This window comes from Anser brachyrhynchus (genome assembly GCF_964034855.1).
Source record: "Anser brachyrhynchus genome assembly, chromosome: 5".
Lineage (NCBI taxonomy): Eukaryota > Metazoa > Chordata > Aves > Anseriformes > Anatidae > Anser > Anser brachyrhynchus.
The window spans coordinates 38098560-38120650 of NC_137699.1; the positions used below are offsets into that span (position 1 = coordinate 38098560).

General features: G+C 50.1%; 1 protein-coding gene and 1 long non-coding RNA gene across 4 annotated transcripts in view; both read right to left on the reverse strand.

Annotated features, from left to right (window-relative positions):
• Window positions 1-20621, reverse strand: part of LOC308196705 — a 52004-nt gene extending 31383 nt beyond the window's left edge. The window contains exons 1-2 of one of the 3 annotated variants that reach the window (XR_013952354.1): window positions 11646-20621; window positions 8284-8360 (exon numbers count right to left, since the gene is read on the reverse strand). This is a non-coding gene — a long non-coding RNA (uncharacterized lncRNA). Of the gene's footprint in view, window positions 1-1543; window positions 4759-8283; window positions 8361-11645 lie in introns of those variants that run through there. The other 2 variants (XR_013952355.1, XR_013952356.1) reach the window with 2 other exon arrangements.
• Window positions 1-22091, reverse strand: part of LOC308196703 (uncharacterized protein) — a 180769-nt gene that overhangs the window by 136544 nt on the left and 22134 nt on the right. The window lies entirely within an intron of this gene.

A 22091-nucleotide genomic window follows, 5' to 3' on the forward strand; every position in this document is an offset into this window, starting at 1 on the left:
GCCTCTTCTTTTATGAAAAAGCTTTGGATATAGGCTGCAGCTGTTGCCAGGAAATCCCCTTTGGAGAAATAAGCCTGTTCTGTTAGCAGCCTCCACGCGGCAGCCTCGGCTCTACCTTCCTCGGCTGCTCCGAGGCGTTCCCCTTTTGGAAGATGTGGCCTTTGACAATCAAAATACCAGACACTTCAGGTTTTATTGCAAGCCCTCCTGCCCTGGAAAGAGCTGATGAAGGTCCCATTGTGCTCCTAGGCCTGCGAGCTCCAAAACCTCATGCCTGTGGCTTAGTGGTACATAGGCCTGCCTATAGCAGCCACACTCCTCCACCTCTCCCCGCAATCCCACAGCCCCCCGGAGGAGCCCTCTGACTCACGGCAGACACTTTTTTTTTTTCCCCTCTATTTTTCCCTGCATAGTTCGCTTGCTGACGTCCAGAAAGGATTTTTACCTCCTGGAAAACAAACGAGGCAGCTCCTGAGGGCAGAAGGGGGCAGAGCTGCCAAGGGGCCGGGCAGGAGGTGGGAGGCAGGACTGCCCCATCCCATTCCCCATGGGATTCGCTCCCTGACTTCGGGAGAGATGCACAAGAGCTAGATCACACTACCATGCCCAAAGATGGTGTTTAATCACCCACATCTTCCTTCACCCTGCTGCAGGAGTTGCCTGGAAGGCACAAGAGCTGTCTGCTACATCTGTGTCCTACTCTTTGACACCTTCAAGCCTTCCAGGCCCGGTCCTGCTCTGGTTTTCACCTCCTCCTACTCTTTCCTGCAAGGAATTCCCATTACCCATGACCGGAGGGGCTGTGCAAAAAGACAGCGAGCTCATTTTTAAAGGGAAGAGCAACGTCTAAGTCCATTATTTTTTTGTAATCGCTCCAAACTCCTCTTTGTACAAACCCTGGGTCAGGGCCTCCCTCCTTCACAGTGCTGAGGGCAGGGGACCCTCGTCACCTCCCCGCAGCTGCAGCGCTGGCCCCTCACACCTGCTGGGGAGTCCTTGCCCAGTTCAGCAGGCAAAAATTCAGCAAGGTCACAAAGCACGGGCACTGCCACGAGTGGCACGGGGCAGGTCACAGCCCTGGAGGTCTCCTAGGTCTCCTGCAGGTTCCGCCCTGCCATGAGCGTATGACGGGCTAGAGATGGAAGGAGGGCTCTCTCCTTATCTTTAGGGGGGCTTCACCCCAGCCTCTGCCTTGCCCACCTGGAGGAACACGGCCTCCATGCGGGAGGCTAACGGCTGAGGGCTGGCACCCCAGCCCCGTGCTGCGGGCACCCGTACCACGGGGAGGCTGTCGAGGCCGTCCCATCCCTACAACAATAAAAAAAGGGTCACTTTTCTTCTCCTGCTCCTCTCCTCTCCCTCCCTTCCAGAAAGCCTTGGTTTCATCCCACCGTGGAACGAAAACAAATGTTCTCAACCGCAACATTTTTCACGAACCGGAATTTCTTGCAGTCTGGCCAGCCCTGGTGGATCAATACCAGGCATTTCTTTCCTCCTCTGCTCTGGCCGTTCCCTTCCAGCCTCCTCCCCCCGCCCCACTCACCGAGGGGAATAAGGGAGCCAGAGGTGTCGAACGGAGGAGTCAGGAACGCTCCAGCTCGCTTTTAAAAGGGGCAGAAAAAACACTGGCGTCAGCCGGAGCACCAGGGCAGGCGCTGAGACCTTGTTTTGGATTTCGCAGAGACTGTCCCTCGGGAGAGCTGTCTTTCTTTTTTTTTTTCTTTCTCTCTCTCTCTCTCTCTTTTTTTTTTTTTTTCTAATGCATGGTTTTGTTTGTAAGTTAAAAGTCTCAGGATTTGCAGCCTTTGAAGCGTGGTCAGCCTGCCAGATGGAATTAGTCAGTGCCTTTCAGTCGGAAATCCCAGGCAGATGAAGCGGGATGGAAGGACAGTGTTTTTCTCATTTACCAGGAAACCCTCTGCCTTGACCCCCACAAATTCAGCCAGAGTGCTCCATGGGACCCCAAAAGCAGGCAGGGCTGAAAGCAGGGAAGCAAGCAGAGGGCTGAACCTTTCACATGCGTAAATCGGTGTGGCACTGCTGAAGCCAGTGGCCCCCGAGCAGATTTATACCGATCAAGATCCAGCCCAGATGTTTTTGCTGGTACTTGCCTGAAGCTATAAGATGTCAGCGGAGTTTCCTCTGCTTAAAAGCAGTGCCGAATTTGGCTCTCCTCACCCCTGACTCATACCAGCTTTCCACCTCTTCCCACCATGGCCTCTCTTGAATCTTCCTGTTGGTGGACTCCTCAAGGTGTGCACTCCTCCCAGGTGAACAGCCTGCTTCTCCCGTATTCCTAAGCGAGTCTTTGCCTTCCTTCACATGCACCCTCAGCTCCACGTCCAAGCCCAGGAACCCAAGTGCCATCTTTGAAGCTTTACCAATCTCTTTTCTCTTCTCTTCTGTGTTTTTCTCTTTCCTGAGCCTACCCTTCACCGCTCCCTGTGGCTCTGCTAAAAGCTTTGGGTCATTCCCCAGGCAGTCCCCTGACAAAATCACACTTGGAGAACATCCACTTATTTCCACATCATCCAAACCACCACCCAGGAGGAGAGTTAGGACCGCTTGTTCCAAACATGCGATGTATGGATGACAGCTCACCATAAACACGGAGTGACATCAGTCGATGTGGGAAGAGCACACAAGTGTCAGACTGGAGCTGACGGCCGCCGTGCAAGAGCCCGGCGCTAATCGCTCACCAGCTGGGAGCTCGGCTCATTTCTCCCAAGGCTGGAAGGGGCAGAGAGGCTTGCTTTCGAGCTGCTGCTACCCAAAGCAACCAGTCAGACCCATTCACAGGATTTCTATTTCACCCTGGGGCTCTCCAAATTTCTCAGCAGCACGGTGGTTACCTGGACAGGGAGGTCCAAGCAGCATCCCTTTAAAGTGACCGTGGTGCTCAAATACTTGAGGAAGGGACTAACCAAGGGGCAATGCATCTCTGAGTGAGTTCTTGTTTTAATAACGCAACAGGAAATAGCTTAAGAGCAACAAGCATGAGGCAACAAGCATCTGCGATAGCTATTGGCACTGTATTAGTAAGTGAGCAAGCAAAGTCAAGGCCAGTTCTTGAAGCCTCTCTCAAATATCTTGCACTCTGCAAAGGTAGATTGAGAGGCAGAGAGGGGACACAACGATCCTGATGATCTTATTGCAGGTGGGTCCTAGTGCCAAGAGCCCGGGCTGTGCCCTACTGCCCTAGGGCAGCATAAGCAAGGGGCAGCAGCACGAGCTGGGGAGAGCATTCAGCAGCGGGATGCAAGGAGCATCCCACATCTGGCCTGGCAGAAAATTAGTGTTGCAGTCTGAGTCAACATAGCATAAAACGGGTCCAAAAGGATCAGCACTTCAGACTGATAACAGTACAAGGAGAGGGATGTGAAGGCCAGCCGTCACCTGTGACAACTGCAAGGAGGCCGGTTTGCAAGCACGCTGAGCACTGCCTGTGTTCATCCAAGGCCGAGCAGGGCCCAGCAACTGCAGAACACTTGCCAGCTGAAGCTACAGAGGGATCCTTCCTAATGCTGTAAAACCAATGAGAAAATTGGGCGTTCCCTTCCTAGAGACACCCCTGCCCGTTAGTTATCCCATTTACACATATCTGTGTGCGCTCTGGGCACAACCAAGGCTGGGGACCCCTTACCCCACAGGTCACACTTCCTCATTGCAAACCAAAAGGGAGGAGCAGTAGTGATTTCATACACTGGAGACCTGGAGCCGTTATTTCGTGCACGCCTAAGGGATGCCACCAAGCTGCCAGCAGGGCCCAGAGCTGGGCACAGTGTGAGTAACTCTGCTTTAGAGGAAGAAGCAACAAAAAAAAGAACCTGAGAGGTATGAAAGCAGGAAAACAGGCTTGTTTATGAAGCCAAAAAGAGAATGCAGCGTATTCCAAGGCCAAAGGGAATTTTTCTCGCAACGTTGCTTTGCCTTGGCTACCTGGCCACTTTCACATAAACAATGGAGACACACCAAGAAGGCAAGGAGACTTCACAGAGGTTATAAAAATATCACTTGTGTAATTAGACTGAATCAAAACTCATGACTTTCTGGTTGGAAGGAATGCTTGTGTTTCCCCTCTCATTTCTTTTTCTCTCTTTTTTTTTTCCTTGTAAAAATCTAGATAAACAAAAGCCCTAGGATACTGGATGGTTCCTTGCATATTGTTTTAAATGCAGAAACAACAACAGCAACCACCATGGTCAGGGGGAGTGTCTGTGACTGGTGTTGCCTAGCCCCTGTTTTTCTGTTTGCAGGAGCTCTTCTCACCCTTGCTCTACCCCACACGACACCCGTCTGGGCTTGCTGTCCCACGGGCAGGGTACCATCGTGTCGCTAAACGCCTTGCTGCTTCTCCCACCGCCGCAGTGCTGCTCTGTAGGTGGGTCACGGGAAGAGCTGCAGCAAATTGGATTTAAATTCCTGCCTCTCTCCCGCACTTCACAGGCAATTCACTCCCTCCCTTCCTTATAGATGGGTAACAGAAAACAGAAGAGGGGAAAGCAGTGCTGCAGACTCCTATCATGCCTGGTTCATGAACTCTGCGAGGCAGGGACTGCGTGCTGCCTTGCCCAAGAAGTCCACAGGCCTGCAAGGGGCTACTTGCAATATCACCCCCCCACACCCACATTCACAATAGCCACTAAAATTCACGCACTTTGTAAAATCCCTTGGATAAAAAGCATGAGTGTTGCCAGTTTTAATCTTTCAAAAATGTTGTGTGTGGCCCTAGAACAGAATGATATAGCCTTCAAAATAATAAGACTTAACCAACCCAAAAGTATTTGGAGTATTTTTCATCTGTTTTCTTATTTGGACCCTCGAGGCTTCATATTTTCAAGTGAAGTTGTTTTCTTCCAGGATCAAGAGAGCTAGAAATGCTAGTCTAAAAAAAATAAAAATAAATAGAAAGCTGAGAATCTCATTCAGCCTCTTGATTCCAGGAGCTCAAATAAAGACCACAAGTCTCAAATAAAATCCACAAACATCACAAGCTTCATGTTGACATTCAACAAGAGATGGCAACGTTCAGTGAGCACAAAATGATAATTCCCACCTCGCTGGATCTGGTTTTATTTTCTTTTTCTCACCTCAGCTCATGTAGCTATTTTTCTCTTCCTATAGGGACTCCATTTCTGGGCAAATGAAATGATTTCCTACCATACAGCAGAGGGTGTAACCCTATCTATCTGTCAATTGCTTTTAAAATTCTTCAGTCCTGGAAGTTACATGAATACCAATGGTTCAACAGAGAGGGGGAAAAAAGGGAAATAAAACACAAGTAATGATCTTAATGAGAAAAGCTGCATCACAAGTTCTACATTTATCCTTTCTGTTAGTTTGCTACTGGTCAGGCAGTTCTAGTTTGCCCCCAGGTTGCTTTTTCCTCAGCCAGAGGGTGATGGATATGGGGCCAGAGCTCTGGGGGGCAGACCCACAGGAGCTGAACGTCCCCCTGACCAAACCAGAGACCCTGGGAGGAAGGGACTGCAGGCTCAGTGCCACCTTTGGGGGTTCAAAACAAGACAGTGAGTGGGTTTAGCAGGAAGACTCAGGAAGATTAGCTCTCAGAGGAGCTCTTTTGACTTTTTTTTTTTTTCATTTTATTTTATGCCAGGCCATCACAGATAAGGAAAAAAGAAACACATTTAGAACAAAGACCTTACTTTGCTTCTGTAATCACAGCAGCAAAACCTCTTCTCCCTTAGAAGAGAGCAGGGCTTAACAAATGGCAATCCCTACCTCCTTTATGCATGTGCCCTAAACACATTATAAAATCATGCTGTGTTGCTTTAGGGTGCATCTGGCAGTATACAGAGACTTACTGGTAAAGGAAAGCCACCGAGGGGGCCACAGAGACACACACTTCGTTTGGGTGACTGCATATAGACATATCATCGCTGCCTTCTAGAGGTGAAATCAAGAAAAGATAGCAGAGTGACACACTGTCGCCAAGTATTCAAATACAAGCAGCTTTAACTGCTCTCAAAAGGTGTCGATCCAACAAAAACATGAAATAGAAGTCAATGGATCCGAGTGGAAAATATTATAGCAGTCAAATAGGCTGCTCCAATAACACCACCTCTACCCACAGGTATGCTTGAAGGAGATGGGGAGAGAAGGGGAAAAGAGAGAAGGGTCTGTGCTGAACATCTGAGAACTCTGGGCCTGTTTGGGGGTGAGGGGGTCTTTTTTTGCAGAAATCCCACCCACTGCTAGGGAGCTGCGCAAGACCCAGAATGCCAGAGACTGATGGGTGATGGAAATATCCACCATGAACCCCCCACAGGTAACTACAGGGCCTCCCCAGAAATCACTGCAAACTCAAATTAGGGTCAGGAACATGACAGTAATGGCCCAGCCCTTTCTCCATGCCCATGGCAGAGCGGTGAGGAGTAACACACGACACCTTGCCGTAGGTTATGTATGCCCACCAGCTCCCAGAACAGCCCCAGCTTTCCGTAAAGGGACAATGCTCTACGGAAAACAGTCACCATGTGCAAAACCCCACACTGTTCCCCAAGGGAATAAAAATGAGTTTTCAGCCTAAAAACTTGATTTATGGGCTCTCTCACTCCAAGAAACAGCAACAATCGGTTTGGCAGGTTCCAGCGGTCCCTTTCTAGCCCTGCACACACACATCCACGTCGAGCTCGAGAAGCCCCGGCACACATCATGTGTCTGCAAGTAGACAGCCAAAGAGCCCTGCAATGACCTGCTGGATGCAGCAGGGATGGCCAAGAAGAACAGCTCTGTGCAAGGAAGCACAAGTTGCTGTGACGATGGCACAAAAGCAAGGCACAGTCTCACTTCCAGCCATCCTTGCCCTGAGGGTTAGCTGCTGATGAGACCTCGAGCTACAGTAGTTATCCAGCACTCCTGTTATCTCTCCGCATGGACAGCTCCTGCTAGTACGATCCATCCCTTATTTTTCCAGGCACCAAAATACACCGAATTCCTTCCTTCTCCCTTAGAAATCTAGCGCTGGCCTAGCTCGCCGCCTCCCTGTTGGACAGCTCAGTCATGCCGAGCTCGTCCCTGCCAATGCTGGTGAGAGACGAAACCAGATCCTGGGGCTCGACAGCCGAAAGCTGGTCGCCCTCCACGTCCCCGAGAAATCCTTTGCGGTCGCAGAGACGTCACCGCTGAGGTGGGCTCTACCTCAGACCGAGGAGGGCTGCCTCTGGTTGTTATTAGCTGTACTGAGGATTCGAAGGACAAGGAGGCACCAAGCCAGAGCCTACTACAAAATGCAGCGATCTTGCATTTGCAGAACATGCATCTGGCCTTCATTAATGCTTAAATGGTCCAACGTGGGTAGAGGAATCGGAGTGACGGAGGGAGGGGAGCTGAAGTGCTGCAGACTGAATGGGGCAGTCATGGGAGATGCTCAGGCTTTTTTATTTTGAAGATGTTTCTGATTTCAGGGATCGTTTTATCCAACATGCGCACATCATAGCATCAGCAGGACCGTGCGTAGGCCTACACGCATTTGTGGGACAGATGGCCTCCAACAAGGGCTTGGCCTCAAAATTTCTTAGGGTGGCCATCCCAAACATTAGGATGAGAGTCAGGCAGGGACGGGCCAAGGAAGGGCACTGGGAATTCAGCCATGAAATGATGTTGAGAAAGTCTTTCACCCCACCAAAAGGAGGCAACTGCGTTCGGCATGCCAGCATCCTTCCATAGCAGACCTCGGAGCACGTGTGGGCTGGAGAAATGACGTGGCGACATTCACCAGTTCTCACCACAGGGCTGCAGGCATCATCCTCTTCTCCCCATAGCCCTGAACTAACACAAGGCTTGGTTGTGGTTGATCAAACACGCTGCGAGGGCCTATGTTTCATCCAGGAGGGAAGAGCTTCCCCCTGCCTTGAGGACACGGGGATGGCAGATTGGAAGAGAACTTCAGGCTGGCTCACGAGGATCAGAGTCCATCTGTGAGCGTGGCTATGAGTGTACACCGAAGGGTGATTCAGCTGCATGAGTATCTCGATAGGTGGGTCGCTGAGCACGCAGCTGAGTGTGCTTGTGTGGGCAGCACAGCACATGGCAGAACGGGGCGCAGGCAGCCCGCGGATAAACAAGCATGGCAGGAGTGAAAGGACATGGCAGGGCAGGGGGCTTGCTTAGAGAAGTGAGTCAAGGGCCGTGCCAAATTCTGGCTTCCATTAAACCTGGCACACCCATTGCTCTGGCATGACAGCACCAAGGTACCGGAGGGGGCAGCGGCCCACAGCCTGTTTCTCCTGGGTGGCATCTGGTGGAGACACTTGCACTGACCTGGTGTTCAGAAACAGGGTAGGCCTCCTGTTGACCTGACCTCCACATGAGCAGAATGGGAGCTGCTGGAAATGACGCTGTAAACAGGAAGGCATGAGATAAATAAGAGACGGTGAGGAAAGAGAGCCATTTAAAGTGACAGCTGCGTTTTAGCTCTGGTTCCCCTCTTCTGCTCAGCTAGAAATGAAGGCCCCCACCCTTTTCTGCTTGCCTGCCAAGACAGCATACGCTTACTACTTACAACTCTTTCCTAGCCGATGCAAAACTTGCAGCAGACGACTGTTAACCCCACTGCTGAGGCTGCCCAGGAAACTGGGGAGAATGTGTCTACATGCTCCAACAACATGAAAGAGAAGATGAGCTCGTGCCTTAGGTGAGCCAAAGCTGTTGTATGCAACATCACGATGCCCAGTGAGCTGCCCCCCTAAGTGGAGGTTTGTTGGGCTAGATGCTGCACAAGCAGGCGATGCAAATACCTAAGTATTTTGGCTGTTTAGGGACAACGAAGCACATCAGGGAGAGGTGACCAGCTCTATGTGATGTTGCACAGTGGAACAGAGGGGATGAGAGGAAACAGGCCCTCTTCCAGCTCCATGCAGGATCCAGTGCCTCTAGGAACTGAACTTTGGAGCTGATCAGTCCGACCTCGACTTCTGCAAACTCAGATCTACGTCCCCTGAGGGCATTATTCTACCCTGGTGACCTCAGGACACGGATCAGTTTCTAACTTCTGCAGCCTGCTGCAGCTCTAATTTCAAGCCATTTTAAACGCAGCAAATCTACGTTTAGATATTCAGCATCCAGTTTTGTGCTCCCATTCCCAAACACACGCTTTTCTGATGCACTAGCAATCGGTAAAATAAAATAAAAGGGGGGGCGAGGGGATTCTTTCGGTCAGCGTAAGTGTTTCTGTTGCATTCTCAGAACTGGATGTTCCCCACCTAGAATGAGATTTCAGCGCCGCAATTTCTGATCACTCCTGTTGGCAACTGCCTTCCTTTCACTCAGCTCTCTCCTGATCTCTTCCACGGCAAGGCAAGAGGCAAAAGGTTGTGCCCTGCACTTCCAGAGCAAAACACAGACCAGTCCCACGACAGTTCCCATGTAGAAGAAGAGATCAGTCCCGTTTCTCTGGAAAGACACACAGACAACACACAAAACCTACCCAGCCTTATTACAGCAACCCAGCTAAATAGGCAAGCTAAACAAAATACAATTAGGTTTCCTTTGGCCAGCCTGGAACATATGGTATTCGTCAGCCAGTCGTGTTCCTCTCTCGATTCTGGCAGGAGATAGGTAACTTGTTCCAAGCACTAAGAAAGCTCCTGGAAAGTCAGCATGCTGAGCAAACTTTTGGAGGGGGCTAGCTGGGGATATAATAGCTCCCACAGACACAGATTTGACAGCATTTCTTCCACATTGTTCAGCTAGGCTCTAGGTTACAATGCCTCTGGCTTTAGTACATTCCTGGTTCACATTGTTCCCTGTGGTATTGCATCTGTGAGCCCTCGTTTGCTAAGCACACACACACGGCTCTGAGGCCGAGGGCCCCCATCAAAGTAGGCAGGCAAAGGTGCATAAGGAAGAAAGGCTCCTGTGGATTTGGGTTCAGAAAGAAATCCTAAAAAGGCAAATTGCATCAACGACGAGCGCACCAAATCCTTCACTACGTTACCTTTTTGATGCAGACGGGAAATGGCTGCTGCCACCCCACTGTGGATGAGTGGGCAGTGTCCAGCAAGAAAACAGCCATAAATATCACAGTGTTGATTGCTCCAGAAAAGAATAGCCTCTGAATTTGGTTATCTACCAAAAAAAATGCATGAGGAGTCTAGCTCTGCACTAGGAATATTTTGCTCAATTGCAGTTTACAAAGAAGTTGGGAAAGAGCTGATTCACAGAGAAACAAGGCCATGTTTTAACAGGGGGAGGAGGAAACCTTGCTCTGGTAGAGTAATATCTGTGAAACAACTGCCCCAGCAAAATCAGTTACGTCTTATGGGAAAGGGAAGGCTGATAAAGGACTATTGATTTATTCCAGTAACAACAGAGACTTCAGACTGGAAGCAAGAGGAGTGCTTCCCACCACACACTGCAGACCTGAATAAGAGTTTCAGCAGTGTGACCCCACATAGTTCAGCCTCATCACTGCCAGGGCTGGTCTGACATCTCCTGCAAAGGTTTGGTTGGTCTGCTATAGGCCTTTTTTTGCAGCAAGGAAGCCAATTTATTCCCTCCAGTGCAGTTACAAGTCAGCACTGACTCCAAGTTTCTGCACTGCCTTTTATCTTCCCAAATACAGTTGGCCTTACTGCATATCTGTTCCTCCCCTATCCCTGATGACGGACAGCCTGGCTGGCGTGGGGCACTGGAACCTTAGCCCAGTTTTCCTTGGGCAGCGAAAAAGTGGGAAAAGTGACGGTAAAAATAGTGCAAGAGGAGTTCTGCTGCATGTTCCTGTGCTCTCTGGTCCTCCTGCTTGTTGCCAAAGCCAGGCTCCCTCCTTCCTTTACCTGCCAGGCACAGTCACTCTTGTTCCTTCCTTGCAGAAGGCTGGGGTATCTCAACCTCTCTAGTATGGCTCTTCAGCAACTTTCTTGCCACATCACTAACACTTCAGAATACCTTGACCTTCTCTACCCCCTCCTTGTAATCCTATACCCTTTGTCGCAGGAGGCATTCCCCTGCTTTTTTTTTCTGCCCCATTTCCTGCTTTTTGACGTCCAAGACTTGGCGCGGGTAATAGGCTTCTGTTCGTCCTCACGGCACCCACCACAGACCCTCCTGTCAGGTTTACCAGCAGTAAGTGCACTGGGAAAGCATTTCCCACTCTTCTTGGTTGCTGTTATGAATCAGCAGAACTTGCTGCAATCCCCAGCAATGTGCCGGAGCACCCTAAGGACTGAAGTGCTTGCAAAAACCCTTGCATCTGCTTCTGCTTCTGGTTTGCTTAGCCCCACTGGAACGCTCAGCTGCATCGCACAGCCCTGCCATGGCACTGCTTTGCTTACATGTACTCACAAGGCCAGCTCACCTCCTTCGCACACTGCCCTATCAGACGTGCTGCTCTTGCTCTAGCTGAAGATTAATGGGCGAGGTTCTCCACCGAGGTTAATGGGCGTAGCATGCTGCTCCCAATCATTTTTGGCACGAGCTGCAGTGATGCAGCCAGCCAAGCTGCCTGTCCTTAGCTGGGAGGAACCAGCTGAGTTTTCCTTTCAGGAACTGAAGAATCTACTGTGGCTTCGTCCTTCGAGAACACCATCCGTCACCCACCCAGGAGCTCTGCTGAGTGAGGCAACAGCACATCATCATCCCCTCCCCACCACGCAGAACCGAGTGGAGCTCGCTTTTGTTCTTACCCACATCACAAGGCTTTTGGCGGGCCCTGGTCATCGAGGGCCATTCATCTCTTTTGCTCTCAGGTCCTGCTCAGCAGTACCCTCCCGGGCTTTCCTCATCCATCATTCCTGGCAATTTCATCTGTCTCTTGCTGGGCACTTCCTCCCCGTGCCTTTGAATTGGAGTTTTTCTTCTCCCTCAAAGGAGCTTGTAACATTTACTGCATGGTATTGGAATCTCTGGACTGAACTGAGTCATAGTTCAGCAAAATTCGACTGGTTTCATCTTCCTCGCAGTAGGAAACTGGACATACTGCAGCTGTCTTTCTGTTTTCCTGTTTAAACAGTCCCATCTTCCTGAAGCTCTGCCCTCAGTGGCAGCGTAGCTGAGGCACATGGCTTCCAAAACAGGAGATAAAATGGCTGTTGCCAAAGGTTGTGTGCGAAGCTGTTCAAAGCAAGATGGGACTTCGCAAAGTTTCCAGTCATTAAGCAGAGTTACAGCATTTGGCTCCTTTCTGCAGGCTCCCAGTATCTCTCATTAACACCGGTTTACTACTGCTCTTCTGGGAGTCGAGAGCGAAATTTCCACCAGCTTCCAGGACGGAGGATGGAGCTTTCTAATGCAAACCCTGTGCAACGTCCCTGTGTGTCCCATTCCCTGCTATGTGACATCCCCAGAGACCACAGCACCCCTTGGGAGTGCTGCTTTTAGCTCCGCAGGACTCCACGCATCACTTCGGTTACTTCACAGGTCGGAAAGTATCGTGCAATATTTTAAAGATCTTCAAACCCATGCAAAGGACAAACAATGAAACCGCTCGGACAGAAACCTCAAAGTGCACCGTTATGTTGCCCGAGCCTGCGCCAAGCGTTTTCCACCTGCTGTGCACCTGGGATCCCTCCCCTTCGCCGGTAGTTCATTGCAGCCACGCGATTTTACGCAGAAGAGCCCAGGGCCAAATAAATCCTGAGGACGGGCTGCCCGCTGGCACAGAGCAGAAGGGCACGCTACACAAGCTGCTCTTTCATGCAGGGACCCGCGTCTCTCTGCAGCTTGCTGTCAAAGACGGGCATGTGCAAACACATGCCACGTTTGTTTGTTTTCTTCCGCAGGCAATACTCAGTAGTATCTGCTGCGGGAAAAGCATTTATATGCTGTGAAAACACCTAAGCACAAACATTACATTTGTGTACATGAGCAGAAGAATTTGAGAGCCTGCGTTAGCCACTTGTAAATGACTGCCCACCTCGCTTTAAAAACTGGCCCAGCATGCAAGTAAATGTAAGCATAATAAAAAATAATAGGAAACAGACAGGCAATAGAATTAAGAGCAGCAGCCAGCTGGGATCTTCTAACCAGTGACATCAAGGGATTGCTGAGGTAATACACTGATGGGTTTTAAATTAACTGTAACCACTCAGGAAAAAGATCTAGGCGTCACTGCGGACAGCTCAATGAAAACATCTGCTCCATGCACAGAGGCCATCAAAAAAAAAGAGCCCCAAAATGTTAGGTTGAATAGGATAAAGAACAATACCAACAATGTTATAAATGCCACCACATAAATCAGGGACGTGTTCACACTTTGAGGAGAGAGCTGAAGGCTGCTCACCCTATTTCAGAGTGGGGAGAGCAGAAACGGAGTCCAGAGGGGGTTGCCAAAAATCGTTAGAGGCACAGAGAGGTTTCCAAGGTCATCAGAAGGAGAGATTAAAGTACCATTGGTTCAAAGTAGGTTATGCTAGAAGTGCACAAAACAAATAACGCAGCAAAGGTTTTCCTTTGAAAGAAACAGCGTCTGCTTAAGACATCCCCCAAAATATTATTAAAACAGGAAGAAAAGGTGGCCGGTGTTTTGCAGTTTGCCCAGCCACCACGTGGACCTTGCTGCCACAAGATGCCAGGCTGATTTCAGCTGGCACCCAGGGAGGGATCTGCCACCTTTTGCCCTGCTGCCATGCCATGAAACCAAACAAAAGGTGTGCGATACATATGTGCCTGGGCAGTCACTGAACACCTGGGGCCAGGAAGAGGTGATGATGGGCAACCAAAGGCAATGAAGAAAGGCAGGGGGACCAGCAAGGCTGCAGGGAGAGGTTAAAGGAAGAAAACGTGCTTTTCAAGACCAACCGTATAGGCAAGGATGGCATAAACACCCTTATGGCCACTGAAATTGAGAATTTTCTCCTTAGTGTTCAGGGACTGTCCCCAGGTTCTCCCCAGCTGCAATAGAGAGTGGTCCTGGCGATCCTATGAACACCTGGGAAGCATTAAAGCGTGACACCACACAGCACTTAGCCCCAGCCACCCTGCCCACACATATAACAGAGCACAAGGCTGTCTGCTCCTCTGCCCATCAGCGTGCCTGCGGGATGCTCGTGGCAGGGCTTCCCTGAGCTCATGTGGGGGGCTGGCACTGGGCTTTCTGCTTCACTGGTGATGTGGATGTCCACACAGGCACACCTGAACTCAAGATGTGCCACCAGGCATGCCACCACAGTGACATGTGGCAGTGGATTTACAAGGATGTGCACATCAAGCAATGGTCCTGGTCCTTGGGTGAGATAATGCCACCAGAGCGGTGCCTCTCATCCATCCCTCCCCTTCAAGGGAACTTGCTGCACAGGCCAGGGACAGCAGACTATAGGTCTTTTTCCTTCTTCCCTCCATCTACCCAGCTCCCAAGAAACACAGAGTGCCGCAACCAGCAAAAATAATGAGAAAAAAAACACCATCGGTGACACAAACCCGCCAAACAACCCCACAGCCACCAACACGTGGACAACCTCCACCATCACGCCGCCTGCTTGCGGCCGATCCCCAGCCCGGGAAGCACAGCGACCCTCTCCTTGCCCGCCACCCAAACCGCTCCTCTCCACACCCCCAAGCCCCCAAACCCCACCTGCCCTCCTTCCCCCAAAACTTCTGCCAGCAGGGAACCCCGCCACCACCATATGCGCAGGCACCATCATAAAGCCACGGGGGCCAGCGTTAAGTAGGGCTTTCATGTGCGGCCAGCATTTCCAAAGGCACAGTACATGCTGTATGCTCGGTGCCGTCGGGCTCTGGGGCTGAATTCTCCAGTGTTTTAGGAAAAAGGTAGGGCGGGGGGAAAGTGTGAGAGGGGGGAACAGACCAAGCTTTGTGGAATTCTTTTTAAGAGCGTATGTATGACTGTATAAAAGAACATTTTTTTTTCCTGACCTCAAAAAGACAATATTATTTCACACAGAGCTATTTCCAAGAGTGGCCAAGCTATTTCTACATGAACTGGTGCCTGCTTGAGGCAGAGGCTGTGAAGGGGAAACCCTCTCTCCAAGTACGACATGGAAATTCCTTGACCTCAGCTGCGAAGCCGATCAACACGTGTGCGATGGGCCAATGAAAAAAAAAACTAAAATACCAAAGTGGCCAACGCAGATGAAGGCAGGTGTGTAAGGGAGAAGGCACAGCCTGCTTTTTCCAGGCAGAGAGCCTGACAAAAAAAAAAAAAAAAAAAGGAGACGTGCAGGGCTGGGAAGAAGAGGAAAGCAGGGCAAAAGCAAAGGTAACGAGACACTGGTCAGAAAAGCAAAGACTTAAATGCCAGGCAAACAGGTTCTGATTCATACTCTACGGCCTGAAGGTAAAAAGGCAGGGTGAACAGGCAGGGAAGTCAGAAAAAAATATTTATTTTAGGCCACGCTATCATTTGGTGTGTTTCATGGAAAAGGTTGGGTGTTCACTACGAGCCCAGACGGAGGCAAATAGGTTCACCATTAGTCTAGACCTGGTAAAAGTGAGCAGTGACTCCACCACAGACCTGTACCCAACGCTGAACCTGTGTTTGCTTCCTTGGGAGGCCACCGGGGAAAACAGCACCAGAGTGAACCTACTGTTCCTGCCCAGCACTGAGGCCGTGCCAACCTGCTATCTCCATCAACAGTCCCCAAAAAAAGCCACCAGAGGATACAAAGCTGCCCAGCATCAACCCACCAGCATTAACTTTCCAAGTCCAGGGGGACAGAGCCTTTCCATTCCCTTCTTGGAGGCCTGGATATCTGCAATTAATGCAGCTGAGCCCTAAAAAAATTGAAAACCCCTACCTTATGACGAGGGCTGAACCTTTTGGTTAGGTGAACCCTGTAAGTTCTCCCTGTGGCAGAAAACTGGCGCAGACCTCACGGACGCTCCGTGCCGGGACTGAATGTGCTGGCGGCCGGGTCATTCGGTGCGTACATGAACTCGGGGCGCTTCCCCAGCGCACCAGATGCGCAGTCTGCTCTCTCCCCGGGCTAGATGTCAGTCAGGAGGGATCTCCCACTGCCAGAATCATTTGTCTTGTTCATGGCCCGTTCCCAAGCTAACAGCAGGAGAGAAGACTGCGGGGTCTGGGCCACAGGCCTTCCCAAACTCCAAGCAACCCGCATGAAGCAGAACGGCAAATGTAAATGGCTCTAATGGCATCTGTAGGTCAGTTTAGGTGTGCAAACCGGGACAGGGATGTCAAGCCTTGTCAGGGATACAAGCTTCGTAATCTCAGCCACGGCCGCAAGCCACAGCTACAAACCTTATTACAATGGTGCCCATGTTTAGGATCAGCAGCAAGTAACAGCAGTCTGTACACTTCCATCATTTTCAGCATCCCCAGAAACCCCACGTAAGAATCAGAGTGACGTGCACTGCAAGAAATGTTTGAAATGCAAACTAGATCTGTGCTCTGACACCTGAAATCGGGTCAAAACTTAGCCCACCTTCAACAAGTTCTCAGAAGCCCCACCAGACCTCTCTTCTGCTCATTCAGATACCTCCTGGATTTCTCCAGGAAAAGGCAAGCCCTTGAAAAACAAGAGTGACATCCAAGGAACTTCGCTGTTACTGAATCTCCAGCACAGGTTTCTCCAAGTGCAACACCTGCGTGGGACATATGGCCTTTCCTACCATGCATCGGGATGCATCACGGACATTGATCCAGTCTCTCCTCTTCTCCCCTGGTCACCTGCCCCTCTCCTGCTAACGTCAAACTTTCCAAGGTCCCCCAGTGTTCCTAGTCCAGGACAGAAATGCATTTATTAGGGCAAAATGAACAGAGTGTGTATGAATTAGAAAGTGAGTCCAGTCTGTTCAACTAGGGTTGGGCAAGCTTGTTTTGCCTAATTTAGAGGCCATTCAAACATTGTGGGTTTGAACATTACTGCATTAGTGTTTCACTTAGGAAAAACTGTGAAAAAAAAAAAAGGTGAAGAGAAGGAAAAAAATCCAACGGAAACATAAATAGAGTATAACGTATATGGGGCACCCACTTGTGCCAGCACAGACCTTCTAAGCCCTAACACATTGCACAGACTTCCCTTCAGCTACAAGTTCCTTTAAAATACTTCAAAGAAAAAGATTTTTAAAAAAATGAATCACCAAAGAGAGGTGGAACAGGTCAGAAGAGATGAGCGCACATGCCAGTGACACGTGCCCTGTGTCCATTTACACCCTTAAATCGGCGCTGTGTAGCTGAAGAACAGAGCTACCTTGCAAAGCTGCAAGCCCCCCAGACCACCTCGGGTGCCACGTGGCATCAGGACACGTTGCTAATTCCCCATGGGTCCCGCCGGTGGTTCGTTAGCTTTATCCATCCCCAGCTGCACGCAGGACTCCCGACCACCCAGCTTCCTGGAGATAATTAGGAACTTTCGTTTTACGTCCCTCTTTTCCTTCTTTTGTGTCTCGGGCACAATAATTTTTGTTTGGCTGAAAACTAATGAATTGGGGGCGCCTTCCTCAGGCAGGGTAAATCATTCATTTTAGTGATGTCCTCCAAAAAAGCCAAGAGAGCCACAAGAAACGAGGTGGAACCCCGGCCTCTAAGGGGATTTCCTCTCCTCATGCTAGAGATTGTTCTAGGTAAAAACGGAGACCAGAAACAAAGAGACGGAGGGGGCAACAGACTGTGCTTACCTGCCCGTGAGCAAGCTCCGAGGGCAGAGCATGGCCTGACCAAGCAGCTCTCACCACGACATCTGCCAGCCCAGGGAAGCCTCATCCAAGGACCAGCTCCCCGTAAAACACCACTCCTCCTCCCCAGGCGCCCAGCTGTGCTCATCCCCTGTGCCCTCTCCCACCTGCGAGCAACCTCCTCACCGCCAGGCCCTCAGGCCTTGGGCCCTGTGTGGCCACGATCCCGTGCCAGAGGAATCCCTTTCTTTCTCCATACCATCTCCGACCCCCCCACCTAATCTCTGTTTTTTTTCCGGCCCCATGTATACTTTCCAGCTCGTTTCCTCTTGCGGTTCTCATTTCCCGCTCCTAGGAGGTGAGCTCATGCGTTTCTCAATTACCAGCCAAAGAAAGGGAGAGGGAGAAAGCAATCTTATGGAAACAGATGAAGTCATGCCTGTACAATGCCGCATTAGGGCTCGTGCTCGTGGAGCCATGATGCAGACAGAGCTGGCAGAGATGCCCGGCCTCCCGCTCCCCTTCGCGGCCTCGGGCTCGACTCCTTCGAGAAGGAAGGCACGCCGCCGACACGCGGGGACGGCGGTGCGCCCTAGCCTTCCCCCTCGTCCCCCCCTTCCACCCCTGCGGATCCTTGAGTCACTCGCAGCACGCCACTGAGTCAACAGCGAGCCCACAGAGCACGTGCGAGGCTGCCGGCGCTGCCTGCTCTGCCTACGGCTCTGCGGCCGCCGGAGAAGTCACACAAGGGAAATCTAAAGGCAATTAAAAGCATAATGCGAGCGGTTGTTTAGAAAAGGTGGCGGGGAGGAGAGAATGAAATTAAAATAAATAAAGGAATGTTTTAACGAGGGCAGCAGTGAAAGCGGGATTAGAGGTGCCTGAATGGCATCTCTATATTTCCCGTATGGAAGGGAGGGCCGCCCAGCGCAACCAGAGCTAACGAAAAAAATTAGCTGGGCCTCAGGCTCAGAGAAACATTTGGCGAGAGAGGAAAGAGGGTAATTGCTGCAAATGGAGGCTAAGTGAGGAAGCAGCCAGCCCTACACGGGGCTGGTTCAGTCGCTGTCAGAAGGTTGCGGACGCTTGGTGAAGGCTGGGTGGAAGGGCAGAAAAAAAGCACAGGGAAATCTTGGGTGTGGGGGGGGAAGAGAGACAAACAAGAAATCGCTCCTTCACATGGTTCGCACATGTTTAGCGGTTCCTCTCCCTCATTCCTCGCTCCACAAGGATGCTTAGGAGCTGCCGGCGCTGCGATGGCCGAGGAGGGAGCCGAGGGCACGTCCCTCCCACCCTGCTTCCCCAGGAGAGGAGCTGCCTGCAAGGTGAGGCGCAGGGCACAGAGGATGTGTTTACTCTCATAACACCCCTGTGAGGTGGGGAAGTCAGAGCCCCATCTGACAGATGAGGAACAGAGGCAAAGCGAGATTAAAGGATTAGCCCAAGGTCACGCAGGAAAAGTTTGTAGCAGAAGTGGAAATTAAACCCAGGTCTCTCGGTCCAAGATCAGTGCCTTAAGCGCAAGACCAGACTTTCCTAGAGCTGGTCAACCTTTTATATTTGATAGTTTGTTTTATTTTCAAACAGAAAAACAGTTTATTTTCTAAATATACATTTTCATAGAAAAGGGAGATGGAGGAGCTCATTTCCTGTAGGGAGGAGACGCTTAAGATCTTATTTATTTCTTTTTCACTTAACTTCTTTCAGGTTTTAGTGTTCTGATAGGGGGAAAAAAACCTGCAGAAATTTCAAAGCACAGGAATGTTTCTTTTCATTCATAATTCATCGTGGGCAATACTTTCCACTTTCCAACCAGTTCTGGCTGGCAAAGACATTATTATTATTACTATTATTTTTCGTAGCCTCTGTTGGCTTAGAAATCCTGCACCTTCTAAACAGAGGCCTTTGATGGACAACACTACCATCACCAAAAAGCCAGGTACCTTACAAATGATTACAGGACAGACAACAAGTCCCTGCCTCAACACGAGTAAGCTGCAGGCCCAAACACAAGTTAGATTCAGCTGCTCCAGGTTCTGCTCATCTAGCCCCTGCCCAGACCATGCCTCTGCCACTCCCGTTTTGTTCTATTTATTGTGCCACCATGCCCCATCCTTTCTGAAACACATTTCTCTTTTGGCTCTGGAAGCCCCGTTGTCCCACTCCCCTTCTCACATGGCCCAGGTGTGGTCTATGGAGGAGCAACTGCGTGTCCATGATCAACCGAGATGCTGGCAGCAGCATCGTGCTGAGAGCTCTGCATCTCCTTGACACAGAGCCTCTCTGCACTTAGATGTGCGCAATTCAGCCCTCACGGAGGCCCCTAGGAATTTACCATCACTATCCAAAATGGGAGGTTTTCACCCCGAGACGCTAAGCAGAGAGAAAGTCATACGAAGCAAATGCGGTCTGAGGTTGGCATATTTAAAGGTGCCTTCTGGATGCAGACACCCAAATTTCATGAAAACAAATGGGAATCAGTATGCAGAAGTGGGCTGGCTTATATTCATGCCAACCAAATGGTTAAAATTAGCCACCATCGGTAAAGTGTTTTGAAGAAAATGTGGAATACATATAAAAGCTGACTGTAGCTCACAAAGATCTCTTTTCCTGTAATTGTGTTTAATGATCTCTGAAGAGCTAGAGAACAATCCACAAGGATGACTACCACCATCACACATGTTCCTGTGACAATGAAGGAATTGGACCGAAACAAAGACTAATACTCTATCCTTACAAGCCAGTTTTCACTCCCAGTTTGCCCCTCCCTTTACTTAAAGACTTACACAAGCAAGAAAACTCCTTCTATCAATGAAGTATTTCACCAGCAGGAAAAAAAAAATACAAAAACACTCATTTTAAGCTACCAGCCCAGCTCATTCCATGTCCCGGAGATACATATCCACTCGCCCACCACACACACAATGGTTTTGATCCCCTCCCCAGCTTCCAGCACGTCTGAGGGTACTCGGCTGTGTCTGGCCCACAACAGCTACCCACCACTCTCCCTTGGGCTGGGGAAGGCTAATGTCCAAGCAGAGCTCGGCCAGCGGCACAAGGACACGGAGGCTCTCTTTACTGACCCTCGGGCACCAAGGAACACAGTAAGGGCTCCAAAGAACCCCGCCGGTCCAGGGAGGCAAGTTGGTGTTAACGCACAATTCTTCATCTTATTTTGCAGGTCGGGTCTGGATCTAGGACAGAAATAGATGGAGGGAAAGTTCTCAAGCCTGGAGCTAGCACTATAAAGGCTGAATGCAGTTTTCACTTCTTTGTCCCAAGTTCTGGGTAAGATGAAGTGAATTCCTGGAAACTGAAGGGCTTGGACACTAGAGTTGTAGACTTGGAAAAATACTACTTCTAGCTATGATGATTTATTTATAGTTGCAATTAGGGACAAAAAGGCTCTTCAGAGAGGGAGGATGAAGTGGAAACAAGGCCAGGCCTAGAAACCTAAGACTATGGGGATTCCCAGAGCAAAATGAATCAGGGGACTGAGTTGTTTTCTGTTTATTTTTTTTCCTAAATTGTTATCTCTTTTTATTGGCTTATCTGGCCCGGGGCTTTGCAACAGCTACACTTCTGGTCCCTCCCCATGGGGCCTGAAGCTGGGCCAAAAACTGGAAGTGAGACTGTGGACGGATCTCAAATTCTCAAGAACAGCTCTGTGAGATGGCAGCCCACGAAAGGCTGCCCTACACCTTACAGCTGGAGCCGCTCTTCGCTTGGCCGCAGCACAGGTAGTGATGGCTTTGGGACGTGGCGGTAGACGGAAAGAGTGCGGCCAGGAATCACCAACTGGCCTGAAGAGTAAGAAAGTGTGAGAAGGCAAGAAGGAAGCCAGAAGTCCTTACATCAACAAAGAGAAATAGACAGCGCGTGGCAGGATTCTCTCCATGCAGGACTCTGATTTGCAGCCTGCCAGGCTATATATTATTGCAGCTCCTAAAAGAGTGGGTGCGGTGCAAACTCCCAGACAACCTTTTGAGCTGGAACTCTGTAGACGTATCCTTGTCTCTTCTAGATCCAGTTTTTGGCCCTGCAAGTATCCCTTGTTGAATAAAAGCTCTGGCTCCAGTTAACATGACCTGGGTAACAAAGGCAGGGGGGAACTGCAGGCAAATTGAGATGGCAAGACAATTCAAAGAGGTGATCTTTGCTGCCCCAGTGGTTAACAATCCCTTCCTTTGCATGAACCATGATCTCCAGGCTGGACAGGACCTCTGACCACTGCAGCTCTCAAAAAAGTTCTCAGGGACAATCTTTTCCCCGGGGAAAGTTTCAGAAAAGCCATTACAGCTTTACTACAAGAGACATCAAGGTCACCTCTGTTGGTCCATCCCCCCCTATCTGGACTCACCTTCCTTCTCTGGACTGCAGCAAGAACCCTAGACAGCCTCTTGGGTCATTAGCATGTCCAAGTGCATTCAGCTAAAAGACTGCTGCAGGTTGCCTGTTTAACCTGCCTTTCCTTTGTTTACTTACTACATTCCAGCCTGGAAGAAGAGGCCGCTACTCACTGTTTATATACACTTTCT